General features: G+C 33.6%; 1 protein-coding gene across 16 annotated transcripts in view; it reads right to left on the bottom strand.

Moving 5' to 3' along the window:
- Positions 1–15,623, bottom strand: part of CNBD1 (cyclic nucleotide binding domain containing 1) — a 531,858-nt gene that overhangs the window by 269,312 nt on the left and 246,923 nt on the right. The window lies entirely within an intron of this gene.

A 15,623-nucleotide genomic window follows, 5' to 3' on the forward strand; every position in this document is an offset into this window, starting at 1 on the left:
TCCAAAAATGCATATGTAATTTTAAGTAAAACAGTCATCATAGATGGATGATATTTATTTTCTTTAATCATTAAATTCACTATTTTATAAATATAATACCATAATAAAAATACAAAATTTATGTTGACCCTAAGTTCTCAAGTGACTAAGACTATCATACCATTGTTAAACACTCAGTATTTTTCAAGCAATTTTTAAAAATTATTGTGAAAAATCAATTTAGCAGCAGCAAGGGAATTTGGGATACTCACATATGTGGGTTTGCCAGAAACAGTCCCAGTTTAGATGTAATGTCCAGTTGAGCCACCTGGTATACATGTTTTTGTGTGTATATGTTTACTGGATGACAATATATGTTGTGTTTTTTGTTTTTTTCTTGTAGGTTCTAGCAAAAAAGTGTTGGAAAAATGCTAATATAGTGAATCGTCTTAAGAAATAGTCTTAAAAAAACTGGGTTCCTAGATAATATTTAAAAGTGTGTACTTCAGATGCAGTAATAATGATTAGTGTTAATAAATAGCATATTATAACCAAAACCTATAATATGTATCATTGATTTGGCAATGAAACGAGAGGTGGTTAAAAAATAGTATCACAGACCCCCCCCAAAAAAGGCAAAACATTTGATATATTGGTTGCCTACAATAATTTGGAAGGCATACCAAGTGTCTAGGAAACCTATTGTTTTATATAAAGTAGCTGGAAAGAGCTAGAAAGTTACTTTGTTTTGTTTGCTCAATGTTACTTTTTTTTGCAATGTATTATCAGGTGGCTAAAACTGGACAGTTTTCAAGCATACATGAAAAGTAATAAAGAAGATCTAGAAATGTGGGGAATGACTGTAAAAGCCAAGTGCTTTTTGATCCCATACAACAACAACAACAACAACCAATTGAAAGAAATTTGACTGTCAAAAGTCTATCACATGTTCTAAGTTAAATAAATGTAGGTACTTAGCACTGTGCCAAAGGTCTAATTAGAAGCTTTGCCTTCTCAACCAAGACTATTGTTACAGAAGAACCTAGGATAGCCTTCATTAAGAGAGAGAGGCAGAGAGAAAAGAACAGAACCCTGGATTTGGTTATTGGAATGTGGAAGATACTGGAGACAGATCAGAAACACTGACAAATGAACTGCAGAGTCCAAATTCTGAAATTCCCATGAAACTTTTCAATTGATTTTAACATACACTCCTGTGTTTACCATCCTCAAGATGGTAAATCAAGACATTCATGTCTGAAAACTTGGCCTTCACTTCCCCTCTTTAAACATGGCCTTCCTTCACTTCTCTCTCAGTTTCTACCTTTATCATTTGTCAGGAACTGTTTTTAACATACATCATACCCACTCTTTCTTTACCTGTTCAATATACAAAAGCTGTTAGGAAACAGATTAACAAGAAAGAAAAATTCACACATTGAGAAATGTTTGGAAAACTATAATATCCAAACTATCATTAGTACAAAAGAATTGTTTTTTATATATTAATTGTCATTACTATCATTATTATCATTATGAGTTATCAGGCCACAGGCAATGGTATGAAAGAAAATGTTTTTCCCTTGAATTTTCATTTAGTAACCTGTATGTCTATTTCTAACTAATCAGTCACCTGTATGTCTATTTCCAGCTAATCACAAAAAGCAAAATGTTAGTATAGGCCAAGTATTTAGAAACACATTAGTTGGAAACAAAATAATTTCAGGATTTTCCTTTTTTTACTTCTTTTTCTTCTGATGATTATACAGAGCCTCAGAGCTAATAGTGTCATTAAAAGTTACAGTGCTGGGTTCTGACAATCAGTACTTATGTGCATTGGCATCTAATGAGTTGAAACTATCATGAATATCCATTGGCATCCATGATGACATCCACTGAATTCCTAAGTGTTTCCAGTTGTAGGTATATATATCATCTAGATTTTTGTTAAGCTCTTGCTAAACCTGTTGACTTGTTCACTCAGCTAGTTTTTCACATTCCTTGTAGTAAGGAGAGAGTTTGATTGCCTCAGTGATATCTCTGAAGCAATGAGAAACTAGTTAGGGCTCTCTTAAGGCCTCTATATCCCTAATACTAGCTCACTCACATTTACTCAGATGTGCAGAGAAATGGAGTTTCTGCATTTTTCTACAACTTAGTCTAACAGTTTCCCATCTACGAGGTTAGAGTTAAACAAAACAAAACAAAACAAAATCCTTGCTTGTTCCTTGTAACAATATGACATATCTTCTGATACAGGCTCCATTTAACTTAAATGTTGAGGATACTTGGAAGTTTAGCTTTCTGTACCGGCTGATTTATATGGTTTTTCTTCAAGGACTTAAAGACTCTTTAGTAAAATATCTAGTCTTCCAGAGTTACTCCAGTCACAGTTCTTTATCCCAGAGGTGGTGCAAGTATATCCAGGGATCAACTGTGTCCTTCTGGCATTGGCTAGAGGAACAACTGGTCTGCATGTGCCGAAAATTTTACCAAAGAAATATAATCAACTTATGTTACAGAACACATAAAAATAGCCATTAAGCTTGGATAGGATGTTTGCCAATAAAACAAGAGTAAATCAGAACAGTCAACTACAAATAAGGGGATAAAACAAGGAGAATATGCTGTAAAAAATAATATTCAAACTGAGAATCAAAGAGGTTAATTGTCTCAAGGACACATAGCTAATAATAATAAAAAAAGAAACTGAAATGCTAAAAATTGCTAAGTAACGACCAAATCATGCTAACACACATCACAAACGTGCGCACAGAAACACGCAAAAAAACTAAATTTAAATAGAATAATTCCAGACACACAAAACAAGTTAATAAGTTCTGTAATAGAAAAAAGCACCCAATTTTCTTATTTATTTATTTATGATTTTATTTATTTATTTATGAAGGACACACAGAGAGAGGCAGAGACATAGCCAGAAGGAGAAGCAGGCTCCCTGCAGGGAGCTCAATGTGGGACTAAATCCCAGGACCCTGGTATCATGACCTCAGCCAAAGGCAGATGCTCAACCACTGAGCCACCCAGGTGCCCCCAATTTCCTCATTTAAAAGGGTCAAATGGGGCAGCCCTGGTGGCGCAGCGGTTTGGTGAATCCTGGAGACCCAGGATCGAGTCCCACATCGGACTTCTTGCGTGGAGCCTGCTTCTCCCTCTGCCTGTGTCTCTGCCTTTCTCTCTCTCTCTCTCTGAATAAATAAATAAATCTTAAAAAAAATTATTAAAACGGTCAAATATTATATATAGAAAGGTACACATGATAGTTTAGGTAATATATTTAAAGTTGAAAATAAGTAGTCAATAATAGAGAAACAGTTAAAGTATTTGACTGCATGTTTTCAAGAAGATAGTATTTAGGTTATTACAGAATCAGGGATATAGTGTAGAATCTTATGTAGAAAGATAAACTTGCAGTATTGGCGACATGTTATTAAGGCATACATTGCATGGTGCAAATATATCAGAAATACTCTAGGGGCAAGTTTTATCTGAATCTTAATGACCTGATTTTACAATTGAAAAATATCATAATTAAAATATTCACTGCAGACATTCCATTTATGAATTAGAACTGAGTGATTCAGAAATTACTATCTTCTATTGTTTCCTTTGCATAACTGATTTTAAAGTGTCAACTTATCTCCTCAATTATTGCCATCATCTGATTTCCTCTTCCTTTAAAACAAGATAACTGTACACGAGGCCAAACTTGAAACAATAATTATCAAGTTAATGTTATTTTATCCATTAAATTATCATCCTAAATTGTTGAGTACAGCTTGGCAAAAGAATTTTATTTACATTAAATTTAAAATACCTAAACTGTTTAATTTGAAGAACTGACTATCTCGTATTAGAAGTTCTGTTAAGACAGATTTCTATTCAGGGTGCATAGGCGGCTCCTTCAGTCTCTTAATTTTGGCTCAGGTCATGATCTCAGGGTCAAGAGTTGGAGTCCAGTGTCCAGTAAGATTTTCTCTCTCCCTCTGCCTCCACATTCCCCCGTCCCCTCCAGCCCTGCTTGGCTAGCTCACACATTCTCTCTCTCTCTCATTTCAAAAAAAAAAAAAAAAAAAAAAGACAGCTTCCTATTTTTCTGTGGTCTAACAGAAAAAGAAAAACAAACAAACAAAAAAACAAAAAAACAGGAGTAATTCTGACTGCAAGACCTCACTCAGGAAGGGTTGCCAGAAGGCCCATGAAGGTCTCTAATATGAAAGCGAACATCAGAGATGCTATTTTTTTTTTTTTTACTTCTCAATGAATTATAAACATCAAAGAAAATATCTTTAGGTCCTGTCATAAAACAAATTTTAATTGAAAGTAAAGATATTTGAAGATAGAATGGATTCATAAATTTGAAGAGCTGTCAAAGTAAAGAGGGATTAAGATTATTCTGGCGATTATGAATACAGAGGTTATAAGATCAATTTTTTTCTAATTAAAAGGTTAATTTAAAATATTAAAGACAATAAAACAGATCCTTGGGGATATATATATACACACACACACACACATACACACACAAAATTCAAGTGTTAGTTCCCTATCAAAATCCTCCTGCTGTTTGGGTTCCCACTTTCTTTTAATAATGGTTAAAAATAACCAACTAAACAGAAATCAACAGGAGACTCAGTCTCATGTGCTGTTAGAAACTGGTTAATCCTCTAATATCCCTGAGAATTTGGGGACGCTTATGTTTCTCCCAGTAGTTTCTTGTGGTTTTCCTATTTTCACTGAATGCTTAATTTCTGGTCTAGAAAGCAGAATCTGCTATGATCAATTTTATTTGTTTTCTTTTAAATAACATCATGCCTATGTATGAGAGTCAGGTCAAATAGAGAAGAGATTACCACTTGTTTCAGTTTTTCATATTTTCACTAATACTATTATGTAATTCTTTACATAAGGATTGTACAAGAGAGGTAGTATTCAAAAACACATACACTAACAGTCACAGAGCAGTTTGTTCAAACTAAACCTTACACAGAGTGTGCATAAATAAAGCCAATAAAAGCATAACTAAAAAAAAAAAAGAAGAAAAAGCATAACTAAACTAGTTTAAAGAACGGAGAACAGGTTAGTTTCCACACAAGGTATAGTTTCCACATGTTCCAACATGCACACTGGAAGGAGCTGTGAGGAATCCACAGGGCTGATGGAGAATTATAGGAAATCCAAGCTTTCTTTCAGCATGGATATTCTATTATTTTAATTAGTTGATTTCCCACTATATTTTATTTATATTGTCGTACAATTATAAGGAATTACATTTTCTAATACAATTTCTTCCTTTCAAAATGAGAAAGTCAAGGGGCACCTGGGTGGCTCAGTCAGTTAAGCATCTGCCTTTGGCTTAGGTCATGATCCCAGGGTCCTGGGATAGAGCCCCACATGACTGGGGGTGTGGGAGGGGGAGAGGGGCCAGGCAGTTCTTACTTTGCTCAGTGGGTAGCCTGCTTCTCCCTCTTCCTCTGCCACTACCCTTGCTTGTGCTCTCTCTCTCTCCCTCTCTGTCAAATAAATAAATAAAATATTTTTTTAAAAATGAAAGAGTTGAGTCTTAGATATGTTAAGTAGCTTGTCCAAACTCACTCTAATTATAAATAGCACAGCCAGGATTTTATCCCAGGCAGTCTCACTCTGGAGTCCAGATCCTCATCTCTTTATCCACTATACCATGTCAAATCATCTAGTGATTTTTATTTATTTTCAGTTACTAGGCTAATTGAGTTAGGGCAGGGGCTGTTCCAGGTTTTGTTGAGTCTGCCACATAAATAAAAAAAGAACACAAATTTAAAATTAAGAAATCGGTACAAGTGGGAATACAGTTAGCCCTTGAATAATGCAGGAGTTAGAGGCACTGATCCTCTACAGAGTCAAAAATCCACATATAGGGACGCCTGAGTGGCTCAGTGGTTGAGTATCTGCCTTCGGCCCAGAGCACGGTCCTGGGGTCCAGGATTGAGTCCTGCATCAGACTCTTTGCAGGGAGCCCGCTTCTCCCTCTGCCTGAGTCTCTCTCTCTCTTTCTCTCTGTGTGTCTCTCATGAATAAATAAATAAAATCTTTTTAAAAATCCACATATAACTTTTAACTCCCCCAAACCTTATGTACTAAATAGCCAACTGTTGATGAGAAACTTTACTGATTAAACACAGTTGATTCATACATATTTTGTATGTTATACATATTATATGCTGTATTCTTACAATAAACTAGAGAAAATAAGACATTATTATGAAAATCATAATTTAAAAAATACTACAATGCTGTATTTTACTAATGAAAAAAAACTCTGTGTATAAGTGGACCTGCACAGTTTACACCTGTGTGTTCAAGTCAACTGCAGCTATTTAGAAAGAGAAGAAAGCACTACAAATTATAATATTTAAAAGCTGGATGGTTTTGAAACATCACAAAATCCAGGAAAAAATGCTACAGTACTTTTATTGATTAGTAGCCTAGGTACATCTATAATATCTATTTTGATAAAATTTGTACTGCACTTCCTATATATTTCTACTTCTTTGCATGACAGTAATTTTATATTTTTTATTGACAGAATAGAGTCTTCTCTTGAACTTGGTAATTTTTTAAAATTATTCCTAATAATTTAGAAATATTTCTTTCAGTTTTACAACTGATTTAGTAGCATAACAAATTTTCAGTATTCTTATCAAATTTGGGAAAATCCATATCCACATTTATTTCATCTATGAGCTATGAGATTTGGAAAGCTTTTCCATAGTTAATTATTTCCATATATATTCTAAAGTATGTGCCAGGCCGCAGCCCACACGTGCCTAGTACCAGGATGCCATATTATATATGGCGGTAAGGCTATAGTTCTTTCTTCATGTCAAGATGCTATTCAATCCACTCTGTGTGGCAGAGTTATTCCTGATAGCCATTCATACACAAGCATAATGAGCAATCACTTGCATATGTAGCAGTGACTAAGAATCAAAAATGATATCTCACTTGACCAAAGTGAGATCTCTAATGCAGTTTTCCATAAACCAAATTCCCAAGACGCTGAAAGCCACTCCAATGCCAGATGACATGAAAGTGAAAAGTAAGTAAAGGAAATTGGCAGGCAAAGGGGGAAAAAAGTTATCACAGTCAAATTATCTCACTTTTGCAAACGTTACAGAAGCTATGAACATGTGAATACATTTCTAGGGCTTCTCCCAGGGTCTTGGATGAGACCCATGCAAATCAAATGACAGACCTAAAGTTTAAGCTTCATTACCTCCAAGGTAAATCTACCTCTGAGTTAAGCAAAAGAAACAAGAAGAAGAAAATGGGATCAGTAATCAAGGTTGATTAAAAACAGAAGGCTTTGAGTCTGGAGTCAAAAATAGGTTAAAAAAAAAGGGAGACAGAGTAGGAAGAAACACAGAGCAAAGTAAAGCTATGAGCCTGAATCAGAGGCCATGTAGAAATTGCTTCAAATGAACAATTAGAGAAAAAAAAATGGTAGAAATGGCATGGTAAATCATCAGCTGAGAGCACAATACCTAGGAATCTATTACATTTGGACACATCTGTCCCCAGAACACATGCCCTGTATGCCCAGCCACATGAGTTCCCCAAAGACTTGCTTTATTTTTCTTTTAAGATTTTATTTATTTATTCATGAAAGACACACAGAGAGAGGCAAAGACACAGGCAGAGGGAGAAGCAGGCTCTCCAAGGGAACCCGATGTGGGACTTGATCCTGGAACTACAGGATCACACCCTGGGCCGAAGGCAGGCGCCAAACCGCTGAGCCACCCAGGGATCCCCAAAGACTTGCTTAATTCAATCCCCTTATGTATATCCTTACACATGAACATTTTCAGAAACTGAACAACTAAAATCTCTGGGCTTTAGAAGGTACACAGCATTTTATCAAGTGTTTTGTGAGCCAGAGATTAGTGGAATAGAAAAATCTAGCTAAAAAGATCACTTTAATTAAAGGATACACACATGCATACCTTTGGGCCTCTTCAATAGTTTTCAAAGCAGAATTTATTTCACTTATAAGAGAAGTTTGAGGGCAGCCCAGGTGGCTCAGCGGTTTAATGCTGCCTTCAGCCCAGGGCCTGGTCCTGGAGACTTGGGATCGAATCCCACATCAGATTCCCTGCATGGAGCCTGCTTCTCCCTCTGCTTGTGTCTCTGCCTCTCTCTCTCTCTCTCTCTCTCTGTCTTTCATGAATAAATAAAATCTTTAAAAAAAAGAAATAAGAGAAGTTTGAGAAAGTGACCCTCCCTATGTCATTTATTTATCCATTTTCCTGTATGTTTTCAAGTAATTCACTATAAAACCATTTTTCTGGAATTTTGTGTGCACTTGAAATTTTTTGTGAATCATTAATCATTAATATGCACATCACTTTCTGTCTGACTTTTCATTTGAATTGCCTAATCAGTCAAGGATGAATGAACAGAATAACAATTGATTTTATTTGATCATCCAAATTCATATGACAAATGTTGATTATTATCAGTTTTTCCAGAAATTGAGTTTGGTCATACATATGGAGTGCAGACATCAGAATCACAGCATGATCTGGGTTCTCCTTGCTATTCCAATACACAGTTGAAAATTGAAAGATCAGCAACAGCAACTATAACTGTTCCTTTCAAGCTTAAAAAAAATGCTTTTATGATTATAAAATAGCTTATTTTTAAAAATGTTTCTTTCTCCTTGATATTGGGGAAGATGATCTTTTTTCCTTAAAAGACATGTTGTATGACCAGAATAGAATTGAAGATTTCCCTTCATTTCATAAGGACAGGACTGAAGAAAATAATAAGCTAGGCTGCTAACTGGAATTTTTTAAAAAAGAGTGGGGACATCATAAAACAAGATTCAAATGGCTTAAGTTTCTATGTATTCTTGATTCCAACACCAAAATTCTGGATTTTGAGAATCCTCAGGAAAGAAACCTCATCAAAAAGCACTTCCATAGCATCTTTCACAAATTCATCCCGTAAGACCTGAGTGGTTAGCAATAGCCACACAAAAAAAGAGCATAAGTAAGGTCTCAAAATACAGTTGGCCCTTGAACAACATGCGTATGAACTGTGTGGTCCAATTAAACGTAGATTTTTTACAGTCCAGCACTATAAAAATATAAATGAATTTTCTCTTCTTTATGATATTTCTTAATAACATTATTTCTCTAGTTTACTGTATCATAAAAATACAGTATATAATACATGTACCATATGAAATACATGTTAATAGACTGCTAACATTATCAGTAAGGTTTCTGGTAAACAGTAGGCTATTAAGTAGTTTAAGTTTTTTGGGAGTCAAAAGTTACACATGGATTTTCAACTACATGGTGGTGATGGTGATGGGAGGAGGAGTTGGTGCTCCTAATCTCTACATTGTTCAAAAGTCAGTTCTTCAAAAGTCGCCTGTAATTTCAATCCTAAACACACTTAGCAGCAGTAAACAAAATATCCTTGGACTACTAAAACACACAGATGTTTAAAACTTTTATTTTAGGTTTTCTACATTTTTTATGCTTAGACACTTGAAATGGCTGCTTCCAAGACACAAAACTGATGAGACGGATTTTTCTGTAAAAGAAATTGACAGGCAATTTTGTTGGGATTCTTAATTATTCTTAACATAATCACCGTATTTATCTTTTCTGTGCTCAAAGGAATGCAATAACTACGTGTCAGATTCAGAAGGCAAGCAAAAGCTTCTACCCACATTTTGGATTTTGGTGTCAGCTAAAAAAGAGCCTCTACTGTTTAACCATTCATTCATTCATTTGCTTATTCAGCAAATAGTTTTGTGCAATGGTTAATTTCAGGTATTATTCTAAATAAATACTATATGATTTGGCATATAATAAATACAAATATGTTCCTTGCCTCACACAATTTAAAATTCAGTAAGAAAGTCCTACTTTAAACACAATTTATGTCTGTGGAAGTGTACAGCACTGTGTTCCATGGAAACAGTGAGACATACCTAGTCTAGGGTGGTCAGAAAATATTTCCAGAAATTATAGGGGTAGGTTGGGCAATGGGGAGAGGGAAGATAATAGTGTTGCATGCACAAGTAATTGCTTGTTTAAAGGTCCAGAGTTATGTATTCAAGAAACACTTAGGGAAGAAAGCCCAGAGTGGTTGGAGCAGAGAGGACAATGAGGAAATTGGACATAAAGTGAGGCTAATGAGACAGGCAAGAGGAAGGGTATGTAAACCTTGTCACGAATTTTAGACTTTGTCATAAAGAAAGGTAAAGATACCAAGGGCTTTATTAAAAGGAATAACAAGAGATCTGCATTTTTGAAAGTTCATTCTGGCTACAGAGAATGGATTAGAGTATTTTAAGACAAAAGCACTGAAATCAGGTAGGAGGATGTTATAGCAGAATATAGATGAAAAATTCTATCTAGTAGGTCAAGTTTTTAAAATTAGTTTGGAATATGTTAACTTAATGAATCACGCAAAATACAGTACAAAAAACTGTCAGGCAGGTAAATCATCCCTTCACAAGAGTAACACTGTTCTCACCAATATTATCAATATCGTGACTGAAGAGATTTCCTTTGTCAGGATGGCTGACTGGTAATGCCAGTTTGAAAATTTCCCATCCAAAACAATCTGTTATGTTTAGTGTCTTGAATTTCTGACTACATTTCAGTTACTGTCAAAATGCTAACCAGGAAAAATGAAACATAAGAAATATTCTGTTATTCCCCTCTTTAGCATACCTTTCAAAATTTATTCTATTCTTATCTAATGTTAGGACCATGAAAATCTACAAACTTGAATTTTCTTAGGTTAGTTCTAACTTTTTCATAATTTGAGGAGGGAAAATATAAGTTTAGCAAAGACACGAATAGTCACATGTATCAGATGTATGAATGTATGTATGGATGCATGGATGGATGGATGGATAGACAGAGTTGCAGACATATATATGTAATTAAAATTTGTATCTGGATTTCAGTATCTATCTATAGATATTTTGAACATCATATTCTACATATCTGAAAAAATATATATTTGTAGATAGACATTGAAATTGATATTGAAATCTATATTATACTAACCTAAATTTATATATATCTTATATATATATAGATACGTATCTGGTGATATATTTATATCTGTATATACATATTAGAAGGTAGCTATATATTTTCATTTTTAATTATAAAAATGTTGCTTTTTTGTAGAATGATGAGAAAATGACAATATAGAGAAAAACCACTAGACACTGAGTAAAAGAAAAACTAAAATGTTGGATAATGTTGTCAATTATGTACTTCAATATTTGCTTCTCAGCAGGAAAAATCTGACACTCAAATTGATTTTTTTAAACTGATGATAATTAATGTATTTCTATTTCCTTCTGGGATGCATAAAAATGTTTGAGCTAAATTTAGTGCCAAGACACATCAACTATGTTAGCTAAGGTATATTATATTACATTTAAAATAGGAATTGATTTATTTAAATAAATTTAAAATAAGAGTAGGAATTCAAGAATAAATTGAAAATAGCAATTAAATTTATAATAAATTTAAAATAGGAACTTGTATTGTGGTTCGCTGAATACTATGAGACTCAAAGAACAGATTTTTGGGGTTTTTCCCAACAGTTTTATACACTTCTTAAAAAGAATCTCTTTTGTCATTGTTGGTTTTTTTGGTTTTTTGTTTTTTAACTTTGGAAGAACTTGAAGTGGATATGGCAAGAACTTGAAGTGGATATGGCAAGTGGATATGATATGGATATGGATATGGATAGCTAGAACTAGGGCATGGAATGGAGCTAGTAAGGAAGTATTTTTATTTCTTAATTAGATCGGGTAGTTGAAGAAAGAGAAAAAAAATCTTGGAAGACCATCAGGTTCCTGACTTATGAAATTATGAGTGTGGGGTGGAATTTAATGAGATGGAAAAGGCTTATTCTTCTTAAGATAATAATAAAATAATAAGCTTCTAAGCAAGTTTAGTAGAATGAACAAGAGTCCAGTTTTAGATTTAGAAAGTGAGATATGCCAAGTGATCACATCAAGTAGATAACTGATCCAAATCACTACAGGGGAAAAACATTTTTTTAAATAGAATAAATGCTTATAGGCATCTGCTTCTGGGAAAGATAGATGAACAGGGACTTGATGTACTCTCTTGCCTGAAACAACTAAAAAAATGAGATAATATATATAAAACAATGGTTTACAGACGTTGAATATCAGGCAGAAAAAAACCATGATCCCTAGAAACAAGATAGAAACAAAGGTAAGATGCATGATTTCCCTAGTGTAACAGAAGAAAATTTCTATGCTGCAGGATGAGAAAAGGAAACCCAGTCTTCCAGAGTTGAAAAGTCATATCCAAGAGTCAGGAGTTAAGGTGGCCAGAGTACACAGAGAAAATTATTGTAGAAGAGAGAAATGCAGAGAGAAGAAAGAGAGCTCCAACATTTTGTGAAGAGTACTTGCTGAGTCTTTAGTATTATCATTGCTTGTATGTGAATAAATTATCATAGGCTGGAAATTGACCCACCTGAAAATGTCAGAGGGAACAATATGTGGAGCTCAGTCATGTCTGGGAGCTTTCCAAAAGGCAGAGTGGAAACCTTGTAATGGACATAGGATAAAGGACTCATGAAGGTTTGGCTGTAGTATTAAGGAAAAATAACCCTAGACTAAATGCTATACTGATCCTGCCTAAAAAAATCCTAAAGTCAAAATTTAAAAGGATTATGGTTTCCAATAAATTTAACCTGAAACAAAGCTCAAAATTATGTATAATAATATAAAAATATTCAGCAATGAAGTAAAATAATCACAAAGACAGGTATCTAATCAAATATTACAGGCCTGCAAATCAAATACTATTAGATCTTCAAGGATAAATAACAAATATACAATTATAGTCACAGATTTCAATATCCTTTTTTAAAAAAATTGATATAAAAATATAGCAAATAAAACTATAGAAATCTTGAACAACTTGACCTGATATTTATAGACTACTACCCCTCCCAATGAGAGCAAAATATACATTATTTTCAATTGTACCTGAAACATTTACCAAGATAGATATTATGTATCATGAAACAAGTTTCAGTATATTTATAAGGAACCATATCAAGAAATGTATAGCCCCAGAGCACAATAGAATTAAATTAAAAATCAATAACAGAAAGCTCTCTGAAAAATTTTCAAATATATTTGCAAACTAAATAACATATTTCTAAATAACCCACACATCAAGAGAAACCAAAAGGAGAATTAGAAAGTTTTTTGAACTAAATGAAAATAAAAATTCAACATATTAAAATTTGTGGGATATAGTAGTAGTTATAAAGAAACATACCATTAAATGCCTATATTAGAAAGAAGAAATGGTTAGAACCAATGACCTCAGCTTCCACCTCAAAAAACTAAAAAAAGAAGTTAAATCCAAAACAAACAGTAAAAAAAAGGAATATTAAGAATCAGAGTAGAATCCAAGCAGGGTAGAAAATCAATGAAATAATGAAATTAAAATCTGGTTCTTTGAAATCAGTAAATCTGATAAACCTCTAGCCATATTGAGCAAGAATAAAATAGTGAAGATACAAATAACCAACATCAAGAATGACAGATATGGCATCTTTGTAGATTATTTGGGTATTTAAAGAGTAAGAAGTGAATATCATGAACAATTTTATGTTAATAGACTCAACAACTGGATGAAATGAATAGATTCCTTAAAATAGGAAAACTACTGTCACCCAAGAAGAAAGAGATAATTTACATGGTCATATATCTGATTTTTAAAAATTAAATTTGAAATTACAAAAGTGAACAAGGAAACCTTGAAAGGTTTTATCCATCTACTATATATTGTCTTTATTATGGTAATGGTTTCAAAGATGTACGTGTAGACCTTTGCCAAATGTATCAAATTGTACATTTTTAACATGTGTATCATGTTAATTGTAACTCAATAAAATAACTTAAAAAATAATAGATTTTTTTATTTAAAATCCAGACATTATTGTGCTAATCACCTTCCTCCAAAGTAACTTTTAAAAATAGGAATATAAAAACAATAACAAAACATCAAAGAGATAAGGGAAGATTTCATCAGTTGATAAGAGGATGCCTCATATTTCAAGGGAAGAAAGAGTATAGACAGATGAAGAAGAGTATAGACAGATGAAATCCAGAGTATTCTTATGAGAGGCAGTTGCAGCAGAGTGCATTGTTCATGTGCTTTGCAGAATTCAAAAAGACCCTGGAGTTGTCTATAGCAAATAAAATGGAGGAAAAAATAGAAGTGGAGATGCAATCAGAAGTGTTAGTTCAAAGCCACAATTCTGCAAAATTACTTCTTAACCTAGAATGAAAATAAGAGTATGTATATAATAAGTGAGGAAAACATACTTAAGCGACAACACACAACATAACACATTATATATGTAACATATATATAATGAATATATTATATATATATATATATATATATATATATATATATATATATATATACAAAACATAACGTATTATGTTTCGGTGTACTTTTTGAGAAATATTTTCAAAACTAATGCAAAGTGGTAACTGAGTGAAAGATAATCAAACTATATATTTTCCAAAATACAGGTATTGTAGAATAAACTCATTGTTTTCTGAAAACAACCAACTCATGTTTAAAATGCAGCAAATAAACTGCTCAGTATTTACCCAAAGGATACAAATGTAGTAATCTAAAGGGGTACCTGCACCCCGATGTTTATAGCAGCAGTGTCCACGATAGTGAAACTATAGGAAGACCCCAGATATGTCCACCAACAGATGATTGGATAAAAATATCTGGTATATATACATATAATGCAATGTTACTCAGCCATCAGAAAGATGAAATCTTACTATTCGCACGGACACAGATGGAACTAGAAGGTATTATGCTAAGTGAAATAAGTCAATCAGAGAAAGATAATTATCATATGATTCCACTCAGATGTGGAATTTAAGAAACAAAACAGATGATCATAGAAAGGAGGGAAAAATAAGGTAAGACAAAATCAGAGAGGGAGACAAACCATAAGAGACTCTTTATCATAGGAAACAAATTGAGAGTTACTGGAGGGTAGGTATATGGGGGGATGGGGTAACTGGGTGATGGGCACTAGGAAGGCCCATGATTTAATGAGCACTGGGTGTTATATCCAACTGATAGATCACTCACCTCTACCTCTGAAATTATTGATACGCTATAAGTTAATTAATTGAATTTGAAGAAAATAAAATTTAAAAAATTAAATATATTTTTATTTTTTATTAAAGATTTTATTTATTCATAGAGAGAGGCAGAGACACAGGCAGAGGGAGAAGCAGGCCGCATGCAGGGAGCCTGACGTGGGACTCAATCCTGGGTCTCTAGGATCATGCCCTAGATCGAAGGCGGTGCTAAACTGCTGAGCCACCCGACTGCCCTAAATATATTTTTTAAATGCAGTGAATAAATTGTTTTTTCACCCTATATTTTCTAATATATTTGGGAAATATAGTAACCCGTGTTTTTGTTTTGTTGTGTTTTGTTGTTTTCTACATTTCCAGGGCAGTCTCATGTATGCCTTGACCTCTACTCAAAGGCAAATGACCC

The sequence above is a fragment of the Canis lupus genome, chromosome 28, assembly GCF_048164855.1.
Source record: "Canis lupus baileyi chromosome 28, mCanLup2.hap1, whole genome shotgun sequence".
Lineage (NCBI taxonomy): Eukaryota > Metazoa > Chordata > Mammalia > Carnivora > Canidae > Canis > Canis lupus.